Source organism: Lampetra fluviatilis, chromosome 17, assembly GCF_964198595.1.
Source record: "Lampetra fluviatilis chromosome 17, kcLamFluv1.1, whole genome shotgun sequence".
Lineage (NCBI taxonomy): Eukaryota > Metazoa > Chordata > Hyperoartia > Petromyzontiformes > Petromyzontidae > Lampetra > Lampetra fluviatilis.
In genome coordinates this window covers 10210523-10226932 of record NC_136291.1, presented here as the reverse complement: position 1 = coordinate 10226932, position 16410 = coordinate 10210523, and positions in this window count along the sequence as shown.

The following is a 16410-nucleotide window of genomic DNA, read 5'->3' as shown; positions in this document are numbered from 1 at the left end:
TTTCGAACAATGGCCCTTCTTTATAGCCGATTGCCCGAGACGTTCACGATTATTTTCTTTTGTTTTTTAAAGTAGTGTTGTTGACGAGTGCATTGAATGTTTTGTTGTTGTTAATTGTGCTTATGCACCACTGCCAACGCAGCATCACACCAAATCACGTGTGCACGTGATTTGGTGTGATGCTGCCAATTGTCCACCGCGCAGAGGGTGCTCACCAAACAGGCGAGCATTCCGAGACGCCCTTCGCGACTCAGCAATGCGACTCCAAAGACTTGGAGGACGGTTATTAGGGGTGACTGCCTTGAATTATTTTTTCAAACGATATAAAAATGACAATCGGGAGACACGGCCAATGGACTTTGAGCAAGATTGGAAAGGAAATGATGGAAATAAAAAAAAACGTATTTGCCTAATGGATGTGCACAGACGTCACAGAGGGGCGATCACGTGACATTAGGCGGTGGTTGCCACATGTGTAATTGCTTTTCACATATAGCTACACTCTATCGCAATCTATTTTTGAAAATTGGCTACGTGGCACAGTGGTTAAAAAAAAGTGATTGGCGTCTAACTGGTAGGTTGCAAATGATGATTCCACTCCCTCGGCCTATTACGGATGAAATTACTTCTACTTTTGGAACTTTCTTCACCATCACCAGCATCACGAATGGAGATTAGCCTTGCCCCATTGCTCGTTTGAGCAGCCAAATGCTTTAGCCTTTGACATTATTGATTTGTCGACTTTTAAAGTGGCTCCATTTTCTTGTCAAGTTGAGACTAATTTTGTATTGATTGGTTAAGAAGTATTGGGAATACAAATGCCTGGTTCAAAATTGTATGACATTTGGTTTCTGCACGATAACATTCAAGGCAAACTGTAATGGTTCGAACTTTATTTTTAGATTTTGGAGATGCCATTTCGACACGGTATCTATCCTCGAGTCTGAATCAGCTTTGCAACAGACTTAAAACTGCGTTGTCATTCCAAAGGGGCGTACTCTGTGTGTGGTCAGCATGGTGCATTCGTGACGGGCTGGACTCATGAGAGCAACCGCGGAAAAGGAATGCTCGGCTTGACTGAGATTGGTGTGGCTATATCACAAGGAGGTTCACAGACTTAATTGGGGTTCGTGGAAAAAACCCAACACCTTCGCGCGAACTCCGGTCAACCTCGTAGCAGCAGCAGCTTTTGGCTAAGCCATCGAACAAAAAGCGGTCACCGTGTCGTGCACTTTCAGACGCGCTTCTGCAGCCGTCTGGAACGCTCTTCATTCTGATATTAGGAAGCCACTGGGAGCGATGTACTTTAAAATCTACACTTATTTCTTGAGAACTGCTTAGTATGTTGAGTTTGTTGTCCTTCCCCCGCACCTGCAATTAGCACGGTTGGCTGGTACGATGCATAAGAAGTTCAACATGCATACAGTAGAAAATGCTTTATAAACGGTTGATACCCCTCTCCGCTAAAATACAAGTGTCACTTACAAGGAAGATTTGCAGAAATTAAAGCCTAATAGACGAACTTCAGAGAGAAAGTGGTACGTTAGTGCAAAAACACTAGGCAGGGGAAAAAATTACGCCAAGATAAAATTACATAAATCATGATTACAATCCTAAAACGTGAAGAATAAATCAAAAGTACAGGGCGCAAAGGTCAACGAATACTTTAGACATTTTAAACGCTATTTTATATTATATGGTTCTATTCTTGCGTATGGCTATATGTTCAGGAGTTGTATGCTAATATATGGAAATATTGGTGTACGATAAAAAAAAATACAGTAAATTGTAACGCACTACTCTGGACCAAAATAAACCCACATGCTTAAAAATATATGATTATCTGCAACGTTTGTACCGTGTATATCACATCCAACGATTCACACTCCGATGTTCTCTTTGTAATTCAGCACCATGTGTCCAAGGAAACGAACTCTGGACCTGCCCTGTCCCTCCGGATCTCATCACGAGAGTTGGAGCTGCTGTTGTACATGCGGCACTGCACGGCTACAAAACACATAGTCCTGGATAATATTGGTTTGAAAGCCAATAGGCCGACGGGCTAAAATGTATATTTATTTATATGTAGAGACCCAGAGTGGAGTTCCGCTTACTTATATAGTATACACTTTGCCAATGGTGTACTCTGTAGCAGCAATGCAATATGCACTTTATATGTTCGAGTAGTTTATCTTCGCAGCTTAGCTTCATTGGTCTGCAGGCAACTCATTTCAATTTCAGCCAACTGGTGCCTGACCCTTTCAATTGATGTGCAGCGTTGTGGGATGCAATTGCATGAATGAGGTTATATAAAATGAGTGTTTGTATTATTAATAGGACGAATGTTGACTCCAGTCATAATCAGAATGAGGAGTTAATTCCCGAGTAAAGTCCACTGAGGGGTGTCGCGGTGGCGAGATGTTCACTACCTCGCCTGGTGGGTTCGATCCCGACCCTGACGCCTGCTGCTGTACATTTCGAGTTTGCGTGTCTCTCTTACCGTGGTCGCATGGATTTTTCTCCGGGTCTTCCGGTTTTCCCCTCCACATTGAGAAACATGCCTTTGAAGTATTCGGCCTCTATACATTATTAAAAAGTATGTTCAATTAATTACAACGTGTTGTCTATATTTATTTAAAGTTACACATTTTGATGTGACGTCACATTTCTCAACCCCCCCCCCCCTCTCGTCACACATCGTCACAAATGTCTGACCCCCCCCCCCCACTCTAGGTGCTTGACGTCATTTATGGACGGCCCCTAAGCCAATTCGTTGGGCTATTATATGTGGCTTACCTCGCTTCTGTAAAAGAGTTATACAGCTCAGTGGGCCTTACCTGGTAAAATAAAACATAGTTTAGTGAGTATATAGCCAGAAGCGACAAGTCTTGTCGCAGCAGTACAGGTAGTCCTCTATTTACGATGGAGATGCGTTACGACGACCCCATCGTAAGTCAAAAATATCGTAAGTCGAAAATGGCCTCGCCTACCCAGGAGTCTTAAAGAATGGTGATAATTTAGCAAAACAGAGCAATTTACAGTACCGTACTGTATAAACTATATGCTGTATGTATTTATTAATAACAATACTGTATTGCACAGTCAAATGTAAAGTAAAAAAACAAAGTAAATACTTAGCCTACCTATATGAACTGCAATTTAATAGAAAGTTTTTGCAGGAAACAATCTTATCTGCTAAAAAAAAACCTTTACCATGCATACATGCCGGCAGCGTCCCAACGTACAGTATCGTACCTCGTACGCTGCTGCGTTTGCCTGCCGCGCGAAATGTAAAATATTTTACAATTTTGTCGTATCGCCATCGTAAGATCGAAATATCGTAAGTCGGACCATCGTAACTCGGGGACTACCTGTACTTATATTGGCCCATAGGACGTCGGGGAATCATGACCGTAGCGTGACCCCGGGTGGACTAATCGTGTGATTGTTGGGTCACACGGGGGCAATGCAGTTCCAGTAATTACGATCCCATTTGCTCGCCGCGTCATGCCTGTTATGAGGAAGAATGCAAGAGCGGCTTTGGTGTGAACACGCGACGAATACATTTCCATTCGACACAACTTGTCAACTTTGATCATCCAGCTCGTGTATCACGTCCTCAAATGTCATGCTAAATAAATTCAGGGATTTTTTTTTTTACCAACGTACAGAAAAACCGAACGGTGCAGACACGTGCCATTGCATGAAAGTGTAAAACAAAATGTCGGGCCGTTCTCGCCAAAATGCAAAACTTTAAAATGTATCCTCTTGTTCGTTGCGATTAATCCGCGGTGAATCCACTGCTGCATGAAGGCATTCCAAAGCCGTCGCCACCTCTCACGATCCTCCTGCGAAATAATTATCTCAGCAACTGCACGTGAAATGATTTCATGGCTCCATCTCCTCTGTGCACGTCCTCTCGGATGCGTTCCATTCCCTGGCTGCCACTCCGTTGTTACTCTTGACCATCGGCCATCATTCTTTCTAGCGACGCGTCCTGTCCAAGCCCATTCAATTTTCTTAACAATTCGATTGAAGTAATTCACCTGTGTACGTTCTGGAATCCACAATACATTTTCTATCTCTCAATGTAATTGTAAGGCATGCAGCTCTCTATCTTCGTCATTCATGACTGTGTTTCTGAACCATATGTTACAGCAGGTAGCACACAACTGATCAAACAATGTCTTCTGGAGACATTGCTATGCGAGCCTTCATAATCAAGTTCCTCTTTCCAAAATAACTCCAACCTCATCTTATCCGCCTCTTAATGTCACCACTTTTATTCCGGTCCAGCCTTCCCTATAGCTCTACGAGGCGCACATATTACGCTGCGGGTTTTTTTCCTGCCCAATGTTGTTCCTCCCTACTATAGACACCTCCACTCGTTTAGAAGACTCGTTGCGTACACGACACGCGGTCAAATGCAAAAGGGAATTAGCCACAATCCCTCGCGATGCTGTGCGTGACATCGTGGCTCACAAAGTGCTTCCCGCTCATGAATAACGCATTGTCAACGTGTGGCAGAACTTTGGATGATGAATAAAACGTGAAAGCAAAACATCTTTTCCTGCGAACTTGCCAAGCCGTGCGTGCCAGCGGAATTCGGCGTCAGAGCGGTGAGTCACCGCCGAAGTCAACATGATTGACTCTTACTCTTAGGTTTTTTCGGTAAAGTCACGTAGGGAAAAAATAAGTAATAATAAATAAATAATAGAAATATTAATAGAAATAAAATAATAAATCACGAAGTTTCGGAGGCAACACAAGTCTCCGTCATCAGGTGGGACCGCCACAGCTAAAATTTACGGAATCAAGTGAGGCAAAAATCCAAGAGACAAGCTCTTAAATACAAGTTAACGGGGAGGGGGGAGGGGCTTATCTGAATGTGGTAGCCAATGAATGGAACGTGTTGGGGGGGGTGGGCGGGGCTAAAAGAGAACAATCGGTGTACCTCGACTTCGGGTTGTAACCGGTGTTTGGCTGACAATCCAAATACAAAAAAGGCAGTACTGTTAAACGCTGGGGATGTCAACACTCGGTAAAGTAGAATAGTACCTGTCAAATAAGGGTCGGTTCAGATAATCGATTCACTCTTGCTTTACTTCTTCGAATCTTTTCCTTTAAATTTCTCTGTATATCCCACGCTTGGTCTCTGTGTGCGGGTACAAAACCACGCCTGCTTCTATGCAATGCTGTATACGTCATAGTGGCATTGCAGCATTGTTCGCGGCTTGTCACTTGTACAATCACAAGACGCGTTCTCCTCGGCCGCGAGAGGTCTTGTCTCTGGGTTTCTCCGAAACGTAGCCGTCGGCCAAAGAACCTTCCACGCTGAAATGTGGGGAGATGCTCACGTCCTTTTCTTGCCCCAAGCCACCGATGTAAATCCCACAATCCTACGGAGGGAAACTTGCCAAACTCTATATGATGGCCTCTGGTGACTTCCAAAACATCGGTCATTATGTATAGACCACAAAAGGGTTATGAGCAGGGGCGGTTTCTTCAATAGGGCGATTGGGCGACGCACCACCAATGTCATTCAACCACAGAGTCACGCTAGCCGTCACTGTGCCTCTGGATATAGTCCAATCAGTGTCATGCTACGTTCTGTGGAGTACCGCCTCTTTTTGGGCGATTTCCCTCCAGCTGAGAATCGCCCCGAGTGGTCCCATAGACTTACATTCAAAGATGATTTTTTTCGAACGGGGGCGCTGCAATGCATTCTCTATGGCTTCCGGGAGGGCTCGCCCTAACGTGCTTACGTCATCATACGTGCTTACGTCATCATACGTAAGCACGTTTCATCCAACAATATAATTTGTCGCCACCTAGTGGAATCTTTAATAAAATAAACTTGAGTGGTTTGTTTTAATAGTGAGTATAGAAACAAACAAGATGTATTGTAAGAGTCACTTTATTTTTCATTAATATTAAAGAAGTGAAGTTGCCTTTACATGCTTAAGCTGTTAATTTATCCATATCAATCATCCAGACATTTGCCCCCCCTGAGAGATTTTGCAGGAGCCGCCACTGGTTATGAGTTTGATTCAATCGCCCCACAACTTCAATATCCTTACAATTGTGGGTCTCAGACACTCCAACCGTAGTGCTTTCTCACCAGACGACTGACATGTGTGTAACCGAGTTCTGCATAGATAACTTTTTGGTCTTTTTATCAAATTCTCTTCCATCGGTATCACACCACGAGGCTAGAGGTGTCCATCCAAAACTCGAAGATGCACGTATTCGACTGCCCGTGGGCGATCCCTTCGAGTGGAACGTTATTGCACCAAGCGACAGAGAAGGAGTTTGTCGTATGGTAGTACACAAAGACAAATATCCCCCCCGCCCCCCGCGTATAGCCTTACCAGACGTTGCTATTAGTGAGCACCTTTGATGAAAATCGGCACGACACACGAGAGGCTGGGTGGCTAGCACCACACCCGACCGCCTTTGTCTCCCCAGTGTCGTTATCTACACACCGCACCAGGTACTGATTTGAGACTGAGTCGACCTAGCGGGAGGCCCAGGGTCGGTTCAGATAATCGTCACTGGTTTTGGGCGTGAGTGGGAATCGAACTCGGGTCATCGGGTCCGTTGCGCAGTGCGCCAAGCACTTTCACTACCACGCCCCATGTCACAGACGCCCTACAGTAATGTTTAATGATCATAACTGTGGTTCTCGGAGCTGGAGGAAATGTGTGCATTATTGGTGTCTGCTGAGACCATCAGACTCCGTGTCTGAGAAATGTGTTCAGATCATGAATACGAGTCCCAAGGGCTCTAACTGATACCTTCAGAGATCATGGCGTGGTGTTCTAACACAAAGACTTTGCGACTCTCTTCCATCACCTAGCCAGCCACGTGAGCTACTTAAAATAAACTATTAAACCAGATTCTATATTCTACTTGATTTTTTTCTTTGCTGTACAGTCGCTGACCTTGGCTATTGAAAATGCAATTTAGTGTGTATTAATGGGTTTCTTTTATGGCATTTGAAGGAAAGGCATAACGGCACATTGATTGCGCACATTTGCACATTTACACGGGTCTCTGCACAAAGGCGATGAATCAACAGCACGTGGGCAAATTGTGAAAGCGTGTTTGTGCCACATTGCTTTCCCAAAATAACTACGATGCGTTAAGAATCCCCGTCCTGTTTAATTACATGAATTGCAGCCTTATCTGTGTAAAGAGCCCACACATCTGTTTACTTTGCATACATGTTTAGCACTAATAATGTGTACGTGCACACATTTAGGCATTGCACGCTTTCCCTATAAATATATTGGGCTTTTTTTGAATGTCAGAGTCTTCCACTGAGCAATGAGCAGTGCTAATTTCCTTCGGTGACCATGAGCAAAGGCTGCAATTCCACACTCCTTTGGCAAGATACTGACGCGAAAATGATCAATGAAGGCAACTTATTGTGTGTGTAATGATTAAATAGATTGTAATACATAGGTGCAAACACACGTATGTTTGAGTGGTAATGCAGTGGTGAGCGTGCTGTGCTTATTAACCCAGACACCTGAGTTAGATTCCCAACCAAGGCTGGCATCAGTCGCAAGTAATGAACCGGACAATATATGGGCACCCACGTCACTCACTTGCACTGAATGGCGCGGTGAAGTATAGCAAGTAGAGATTACAGCGGTGCTGGCTTCAGCGAAGGACTACTTAAGCCTCAGTTCAACATGTGGTAGTTAAAGGAAGGTTAAGTGCTAGTTAGTGGAAGAGTGCTGGATAGTAAAAAAAAGCTAAAAATTGACCTTCAATGGGAAACAACTGCGAGTACACGGGGCGCAGTGCAGGGCCAGATTGACGAGCTGGAGGGAGGAGAGAGACGTGAGCGTTATACTGGTAGGAACGAAGTGAACCAGCCTACAATAGATTATATCGTCCGTCTGTCCGTCCGATGTCCGATTAGGTGTAGCAACATCGCCCCCTACTGCAAACACTTGGCAGGACCCTACAAAAACCTTTAGACTCAGTGAGGCTTTCCTGGCTAAACAAGTGTAACATTCCCTTATAATTCCCTGAGATAGTTTTTAATTAAAACATTAAAATTAAAAATTAACTCACAGCGGCCTAAAGCCTACAGCTAGGCCTAAAGCCTAGAACTAGGCCTCAAACTCTCCCTTCGTATCGTACCCCCGCCATTTCATTTTATTATAGCCATTCATTTGTTCGTTCCTACCAGCCCACCCCGCAGGGACCTGTTTGTAGAGCGCAAATGTCGATCTAGAGATAAACATTGTCTGCGAAGTACGTCTCACGTTTGATTAGATTCATTGTATACGCGGGTTCTAAATTTCATTGACATTGCGCATATTAGATGCTCTTGTTGTGTACCTGTAAGGGGCCGGCCGTCCATAAATGACGTCATGCACCTAGGGGGGGTTCAGACATTTGTGACGATGTGTGACGAGGGGGGGGGTTTGAGAAATGTGACGTCACATCAAAATGTGCAACTTTAAATGAATATAGACAACACGTTCTACCTAATTAAATATACTTTTTAATAAATGTTTTCTCCTACAACATCAGAGTACAGCGCCACATTTAATACGCACTACAATGACAATAGTTTAAAGCGATTTGAAGCATGTTTTATATTTTTTTTGGGGGGGGGGGCAAAGCTTTGTGACGTCATATTTGAAGGGGGGGGTCTGACTTTTTGGGGGGTCAAAAATTGTCTAAAATCGCGTGACGTCATTTATGGACAGTCCCTAAATGGAATTGTTGAACCCCCTTTATTATCAAAGTCTCTCTTTCGTGCCAAATTCGGTTTTTGCAGGTGGTCATCACACAAGCAGAGCGAAAAATGTTAATCGGTTTGGGGTTAGTAGCTATTCTAGTGCGCACAATCGACAGCAGGTACACGAACAATGGGTTTGCATAATGCACGTGCATAACGTACGTTGATTACCATACAAATAACCCAACCGGCAATTGATACCCATAGTCGTTTATATGCATTCATTAACACCCCCCCCCACCTTCCCACACGTCGCGCAAGAAGAAGTGCTCACAAGTGATTTAATCACATCTACCCCTCTATCTAAGGAACGAAACAGGAGGATTTCCACACAAATCTATCTGTCGCCCGATGAAGCTAATTGTAATTACTGGCGAAACGTCGTACTCAGATTGTAAATGTTATGGCTTGGCTCTCCAACACACAACCGGTTAGTGCTGTACTAGTGACGAATTGGCCACGTTCTGTTTACGTGACAACCCTTACTAGTTGGCTGTGTCGGGTGGTGGCGGGTTTAACAACACATTTATATATTTACGCGATCTAACCCAAACAAAACCCCCTGTAGAATGGCAGTTTGAGAAAAGTTAAGTGGTCTTGCGACCGCGAGTCTTCCCCCGCCATAGGAATGTGGAGTTTTCACCAACTGCTCCCAGGGTGGTGAAGTATGGTCATACAACTCCACCTGCATGGCATGAGGCCCTCGTCCAGCAGTGGATTCAAAAGGGCCTGTACATGTACAATGATGATGTGAGCTTGTTTTACAGGTAGACCTTTTCAATGTATCATCATGCATTGCTATAATTAGACTTTGATGTAAAAATAAGAATTTACTTCTAAATATAGTCCCAAAATAGCTTAAGGAGATATATTCACATTAGTCTTTGCACAGAACATGTAATCAACACCATCTCGCGCACATCTGAACCACACCCATTGCCCAACAGCTTACAAATAGAACTGCTCGTGAAATTAGGCAGCACACCCGCTGCACGGTGTAGTAACATAATCCCCTTAGGGCTGCCGCAGATTTTTTCAAACGTATAAATGAAAGTGATACTGGTCTCAGCTCATCGAGAACCCCGTGCAAATGTCTCCTATCTTTGGAGAACACCATCCGCGGTTTGCTGGGTGAGGTGCTTTCCACGCCACCAAGCGCTCTCTATTAAATGGGTTTTTTCAGCAGGATTCCGCGGATTTCTGAGCGGGGAACTTTCTACGCTACCAAACGCTCTATATTCCATGGGTTTTGCGGCAGGCTTCCGCGGATTTCTGAGTGGGGTGCATTCCACGCCACCCAGAGCTCTCTATTCCATGGGGTTTGAAGCAGGCTTCTGCGGATTTCTGCTGTCGTGCGGCCGCAGTGGTTAGCGCGCACTGCGTCGCGAGGCCCAGCGATCCGAGTTTGATTGAAGGCGACGGCTCGAGGATGGGTAGAGAAGCGCAGGATGGAGGGCATGGCTTAATTCATCACTTTGATGTGTTCCAAAACGCTTCTAGGCTGGCTTGCAGTCGTAATTATCAGCGTAAGGCACTACCACTAGGGTACGTCTCACCCCAAGGCGCTTCGTCACCTGTGTCCACTCATTACCATCGATATTGCCATCAACCTCGCCTGCGGTATCGACTTCTGTAGTGGCATTCTCTCCAATTCATCAGTCATCAGGCAACATCCTCAAATCGCAACGGGTACAGAACACAACCTTGCTCCTGTCATCCCTGGCGTCCATCATCTACGACTCGACTCGGCCACCACTCTGCGTACTCTTCATCGGCTCCTTTTCGCCAGCAGGACAAATGAACACATTCCTGCGGAGGGAGCTGGTAGGAACGTTGGGTTGCTCGGTCAATGGCCAGGGTCAACGGCAGCGTGGTGTATTCCGCAAATATGCCCGACTGTGAGGGCGGGCACAAGCCGGCGTGAGTAGGTGAAACGTTGAGTTTTATAAGGGCACCACGGGGTGACCAGCCCCTCCCCACCCAGCCCCACCCCTCCCATTTTTGGAATCACGACGGACGGACGGACACAATAATCCCTTGTGGGCTGGTGGAACCAGAAGGTTCCTACCAGTATAAACTCGCGCCTGCCTTTGCCATTGCCCCTTCACCACCGGCTCCCCACCACCAGACCTCGCCTCACTTCTCTCCACTTGCAATGAAGGCTTACGGTAGAATCCCACGCAGCAGTAGCAGCAGCAGCGTCACTAAATCTGCTTCGGGCACCAAAGGTCTCGAACTGTTACAGCCTCACGTCACTCTACATTGCACTATACACTACACTATACACTACACTGTACACTAGACTAACCACTACACAGTATACACTACACTCTGCGATACACTACACAACTATACACTGCACTACTCTACTACTATACACTACACTATACACTACTATACACTACACTACTATACACTACGCTACGCTACTATACACTACACTACTATACACTACACAAAATAGTCGACAATTTTAACCTTCATTATTTGGTTCTTTCGGTTAAGTCACGTCTAAAGATAAAATAATAAATTAAATTAAATAATAATTATTTAATTTAATTTATTATTTTATCTTTAGACGTGACTTAACCGAAAGAACCAAATAATGAAGGTTAAAATTGTCGACTATTTTGTGTAGTTAAATTAAATTAAATAATAATTATTTTAATTTAATTTATTATTTTATCTTTAGACGTGACTTAACCGAAAGAACTAAATAATAATTCCTGCAGTCACGAAAGTTCTAAAATTAAGATTTAACCTTCATTTTTCTGAAGCTGGTGACCTTTTGATAATGTATTGGCAGTCACCCCTGCTCATGCAATTTCCTACACCCCTGTCCAAGCATTAAACGAATTTATTTTCCAGCCTATCCACGAAAGTCATGTTCTGAAACAACTGTCTTAGTACCTCAAAGGGTCCTCCTCTACTGGAGCGGATAGTATTCCCGGCTTTGCTCTGCTAACTGTTGGTCACCTAATAAACAAACCTATAGCCCATATTTTCAACCTGTCCATCAAAGAAGCATCGGTACCTCTAGAATAGAAACATTCCTATGTTCGTCCACTTCACAAAGGGGGCCCTAAAGATGTTCCAAATAACTACCGATCTATCTAAATTTTGTCCCCGTTGATGTTATTTTTAGAAAAATGATTGAACGACCAAATCAGCAGTTTCCTGTCCGACAACAATCTCTTACATCGAAACCAATCTGGGTTCCGAAAAAAATACAGCACCACATCTGCTGCATTAGACTCTCTAAATAACATTTACAGTAGCATTGATAATAAGCAGTACTGCGCCAGTCTTTTTCTTGACTTGTCCAAAGCCTATGATACAGTCGACCACAACATCCTGCTTAGTAAACTAAGTTGCCTTCGTTTCTCCAAACATGCAGTGGAATGGTTAAAAAATTATCTCTCTTCTCGCACCCAAACTGTATTCACAGATGGTTGGAGGTCAAACAGTGTTAAGATAAAAGTGGTTCCACAGGGTTCCATCCTCGGCCCCTCTTGTTCTCTTTTTATGTCAATGACTGGGGCACTGACCTGGATCATTCCAGGGTAAATTTATTTGCAGATGACACCATACTGATTACTGCTGTCCGTATGACGTGATTGCTAAGCTCCAGGGTGATTTCAACAAACTACAACATCAGCTAGTTGCTCTTAAACTAATCCTGAATACTTCCAAAACCAAGGTGCTATGCTTCTCACCAGGACTAAATCAGGAAGTTATGTTTCCCCAATTACATTCCTTAAATAATTATCAAATAGAGCAAGTCAAGATCTATAAGTATATTGGGGTCATCTTTGATTCAAAACTGAGTTTTCAAGATCACATTGATTATATTGGTAAAAAGACAAAATTAAAAATTGGGTTTCTGTATCGACACAAGCATTGCTTCCCCCCTATTTTCCGTTTGGAATTGATAACAGCTACAATACTTCCTCTACTTGATTAATGTGACATCGTATATAAATCAACCCCCAGTACTGTACTGAAGAAGCTTGGCCCAATGTATCACTCGGCCTTAAGATTTGCATTGAACTGCCCATATAGGACCCACCACTGCGATCTCTACATTGGGTCAAACTTAACATATCTTAATGATCTACGGCTTGTGCATCCGATCGTATTTATTCACGATGTACTTACAAACAAAATCAGCAGACTACCTGCTGGATCTCCTCACTGTTTCGAAGAATAAATGTGACTTAGGGTCTCTTGCTCATTTACCAGCTTTACATTCCTTATTGCCGTACAAATTCTGGAGGAAAGTACTTTGCTGTTGATGTCCCCAGGGTCTGGAATGCTATCGTCAATAAAGTGCAACTTGGATCACTACGTGTAAGAGCTGCACTCAAAACTGCTCTTGAGGAGCTGTACACCCCCCGCTGCCACTGCTATGCAGAGTGGCCTGAAATAAAATGCACCGCTCCGGATGTCCGCTGGAAAGTATGATCTTGAGTTTCGATTATAGTGTGCTGAACTTGAAAGGCGCATTGAAAATTGTTGATGCTCCTGCTGATACTCCTGTTGTTATGGAGTGATTCATGCAGCCAGCTATGGCTGCAAAGTTTGGTCGTACACGTTGTGTATATCGTTTATTGTTAAATTTTAATAACAGTTCTTATGATCACTGTTGCATTGTTTGTATAGCTTTATTTTTATGATTTCGAAAACGTATGGTTTAGCCATGTTTGTTTGTTGAAGTACGGAGTGAGCCTGATAACTTTATCTAAATTGTCTTATGGTTGTTATTGTTTGACTTGCATCCCATTGGGATTTTTGCACACAGCGTTGATATGTGGTGTTTTTTTCTGGAAGATTTTACAGTTTTGTCCTAGATGTTTCTGTTTCGCGTCGTCACTTTAAGATGTTCTTTGTTCATGTTTTATTTGTTGCGGTTGCACCCGAGTCAAGAGCCTCTTGGCTCACAGGGCTATACCTAAATAAATGAAGAAAAAAAACCGATATGCTATATTGTTACAGTCTCACGTCGGTTCTCTGCCGTCACCCCATCAGTGTGGATCTCTCTAATCCCTATGCATTACCGCAAGATCAAATGCCCTCTGACTTTTTAGAAACATCTCAAGGGTTGGGTCAGGCTTTCGAGTTTCCCTGAGGTTGGCTCCACACTTCTGAATTCTTGACTTGTCTGCAAAAATCTCGCGCGTTATGAATGCCATTATCATTATCAAGGCACGTCTCTCCACAAATACTCCGAGATAATTTTACCCTTACGCTCCTATAAACCTACGGAACATGTTCAGGACAACACGAGACGAGATGGATTGCGGCGTGCCAAAGTAATTCCGGGAACAGCGTTCTGTTCCGTCTGAAATTAAACACTGGGCATAGTGTAGATGACAAAGAGTGGGGAGAAGAAACACAGTCCAGAGGGAATCCGCTCTATACCAGGATAGACTTGCGCTAGTGGAAAGGACAGCGCTTAGTGGACCGCACTTATGAACCCAGCAGTCACCTGCGTTTGATTCCCAGCAGTGGCTAACATGAGTGCCAAGTGATATCTGTCCTCTATGCCATCTTCATATCTGCGTCTCTTCTCGCCGTTGCAGGTAATTGGGAGTTATTGACCATACTTCCCACTAGAGGTTGCGGGTTGGTGAAGGCGGGCATCGTTGTAAGGCACATTTCGTCCGTAGATCACCCATCGATGCACTGCCATCTACTGCCCATCGCATAGCATGCCATAGCCTCACAGCCCTATCAGAACCTCAACAATGCACAAGACATGTCCATGGAAAAAACACAGTGTTGTTGTATGCGATTGGATGCATGCATCGACAAATCAATGCTTCGTGGCATCCCTCGTGTTTAGCACCACACTCAAAACAAGTAAGTGGTTTCCTGCTGTAGAGGAGCAATGCATGCCCCGAGGCAGTGGTGGAAATTCCACAGTCCTGCGACGGGGCAAATCTACCCATTGGACAACCACAAAGCGGTACTCATGTTATCGACCACGGTAGTGTGATCTGCTGAGTCAACCCCGACCAGGATTTGAACTGTCAACCTTTCCCACTGCGGACCCCCGCTCGCTGCACCGCAGACCGTGCGACCAGAGTGTCGTGGTACGCGCGCCGCTGCGAAGATTTCTATGACAGCTGCCAACGGGCGGAGAGAGACAGAGAGAGAAAATAGCCACGCGGCTGTGCCGGCAGTGACCCCGAGATTAGGGCGACGAGGTGCAGGCGTTGCCACAATAAACGCGCCACGCGCTCCCCGTGTTTACCTCTTCACTTAATCCCGACTCGGGGTCACAGGCAGGAGCAGGTGGATGCACTGACACCCATCCGCTTGCACAGCACAAAAAACACCACCTATCTACGACCGAAGAGAACATTTAAATGTCACAACATCGCCCAATAAGCCGGTGGACTAAAATATATTTTGTGTGTGTGTGTGCGGAGACCCAGAACGCAGTTCTGCCTGTGTGTGCATTTACAGCTCTTACAGGGTGTTTGAAAAAGATGGACCTGATTTGAAATCGCTATATCTCGACAACCACGAACCGCCCATGAACGAAACTCTTACCACTTGAAAGGGTGGGGCATAGAGTTTCAAATAATTATCGCGAGACGCCTCTCCCAGCGCAAAAACAGCCCCTAGCCTCAGTCGTTCGCAAGACGGTGACCCCGCAACACAAGGGGCGTTTTGCGTTTTGCAGTTCAGCAAAACTGAAACCATTATTGCGGTGCAGCGTGCGTTTCAATGGCGTTTTGGCATTGATCCACCAATGTCAAAGAGAATTCATCGTTGGTACCGACAATTTTAGGAAACAGGCTGTTGATGTAAGGGGAAGAGCACATGGCGACTACGCACCTCAGAGGAAAACGTGAGAAGAGAGGCGTTTGGGACGAATTCAACTATCGTCTCGATGTTGTCCGTACAGCAGGTGGAGGGCACATAGAGCATTTATAAAATGGTTAGTAAAACATTATAACTTATTAAACCGTTTGTAACTTTTTGTGTAGTTGTAACATGTTGCCATCGTGAAATATACTGCTTTGAAATTGGGTCCATTATTTTAAAACACCCTGTATACTGCTTCACAACAAACTCGTGACGTGTTTGTATACGAGTTTACTTTTTTCTTGCATTGAACAGGGCCCCAGAGTTGATATGCAGCGCTCTCGCCAATAACATCTGAAAACCAAGAAGTATTTGTTCAACGAGACTGCACGATTCTGCTGATGAGAACCAAAAGATTTAAAGTTGTCTAGAATTGGCTTGCTTGAACAATTGTTTCTGGATAATATTGGTTTAGAAAGCCAATAGGCCGATGGACTAAAACATCAACACATTTGTAAATAATTATTTTAACAGTATTGCATGCACACGTAGAGCCCTTATTGTTTCAACTACAGCAGGATCATTGAAATCACCAGCCTGAAATTTCCCAACATCACAACAGGCCTTAACAGGCTGTTGGGGCAAGTGCTGTTAGTGATCGCCTATGAAGGCCGGCACAGGACACGAAGGGGGTGAGTGGCCAGCACCACGCCCGGCCACCTTTGTCTCCCTAGTGGCGATGTTTACACACTGCACCAGGTACTCATTTGAGGCTGAGTCGACCTAGGGGATACCCAGCACCGGTTCAGATAATCGTCAACTGGTGTTGG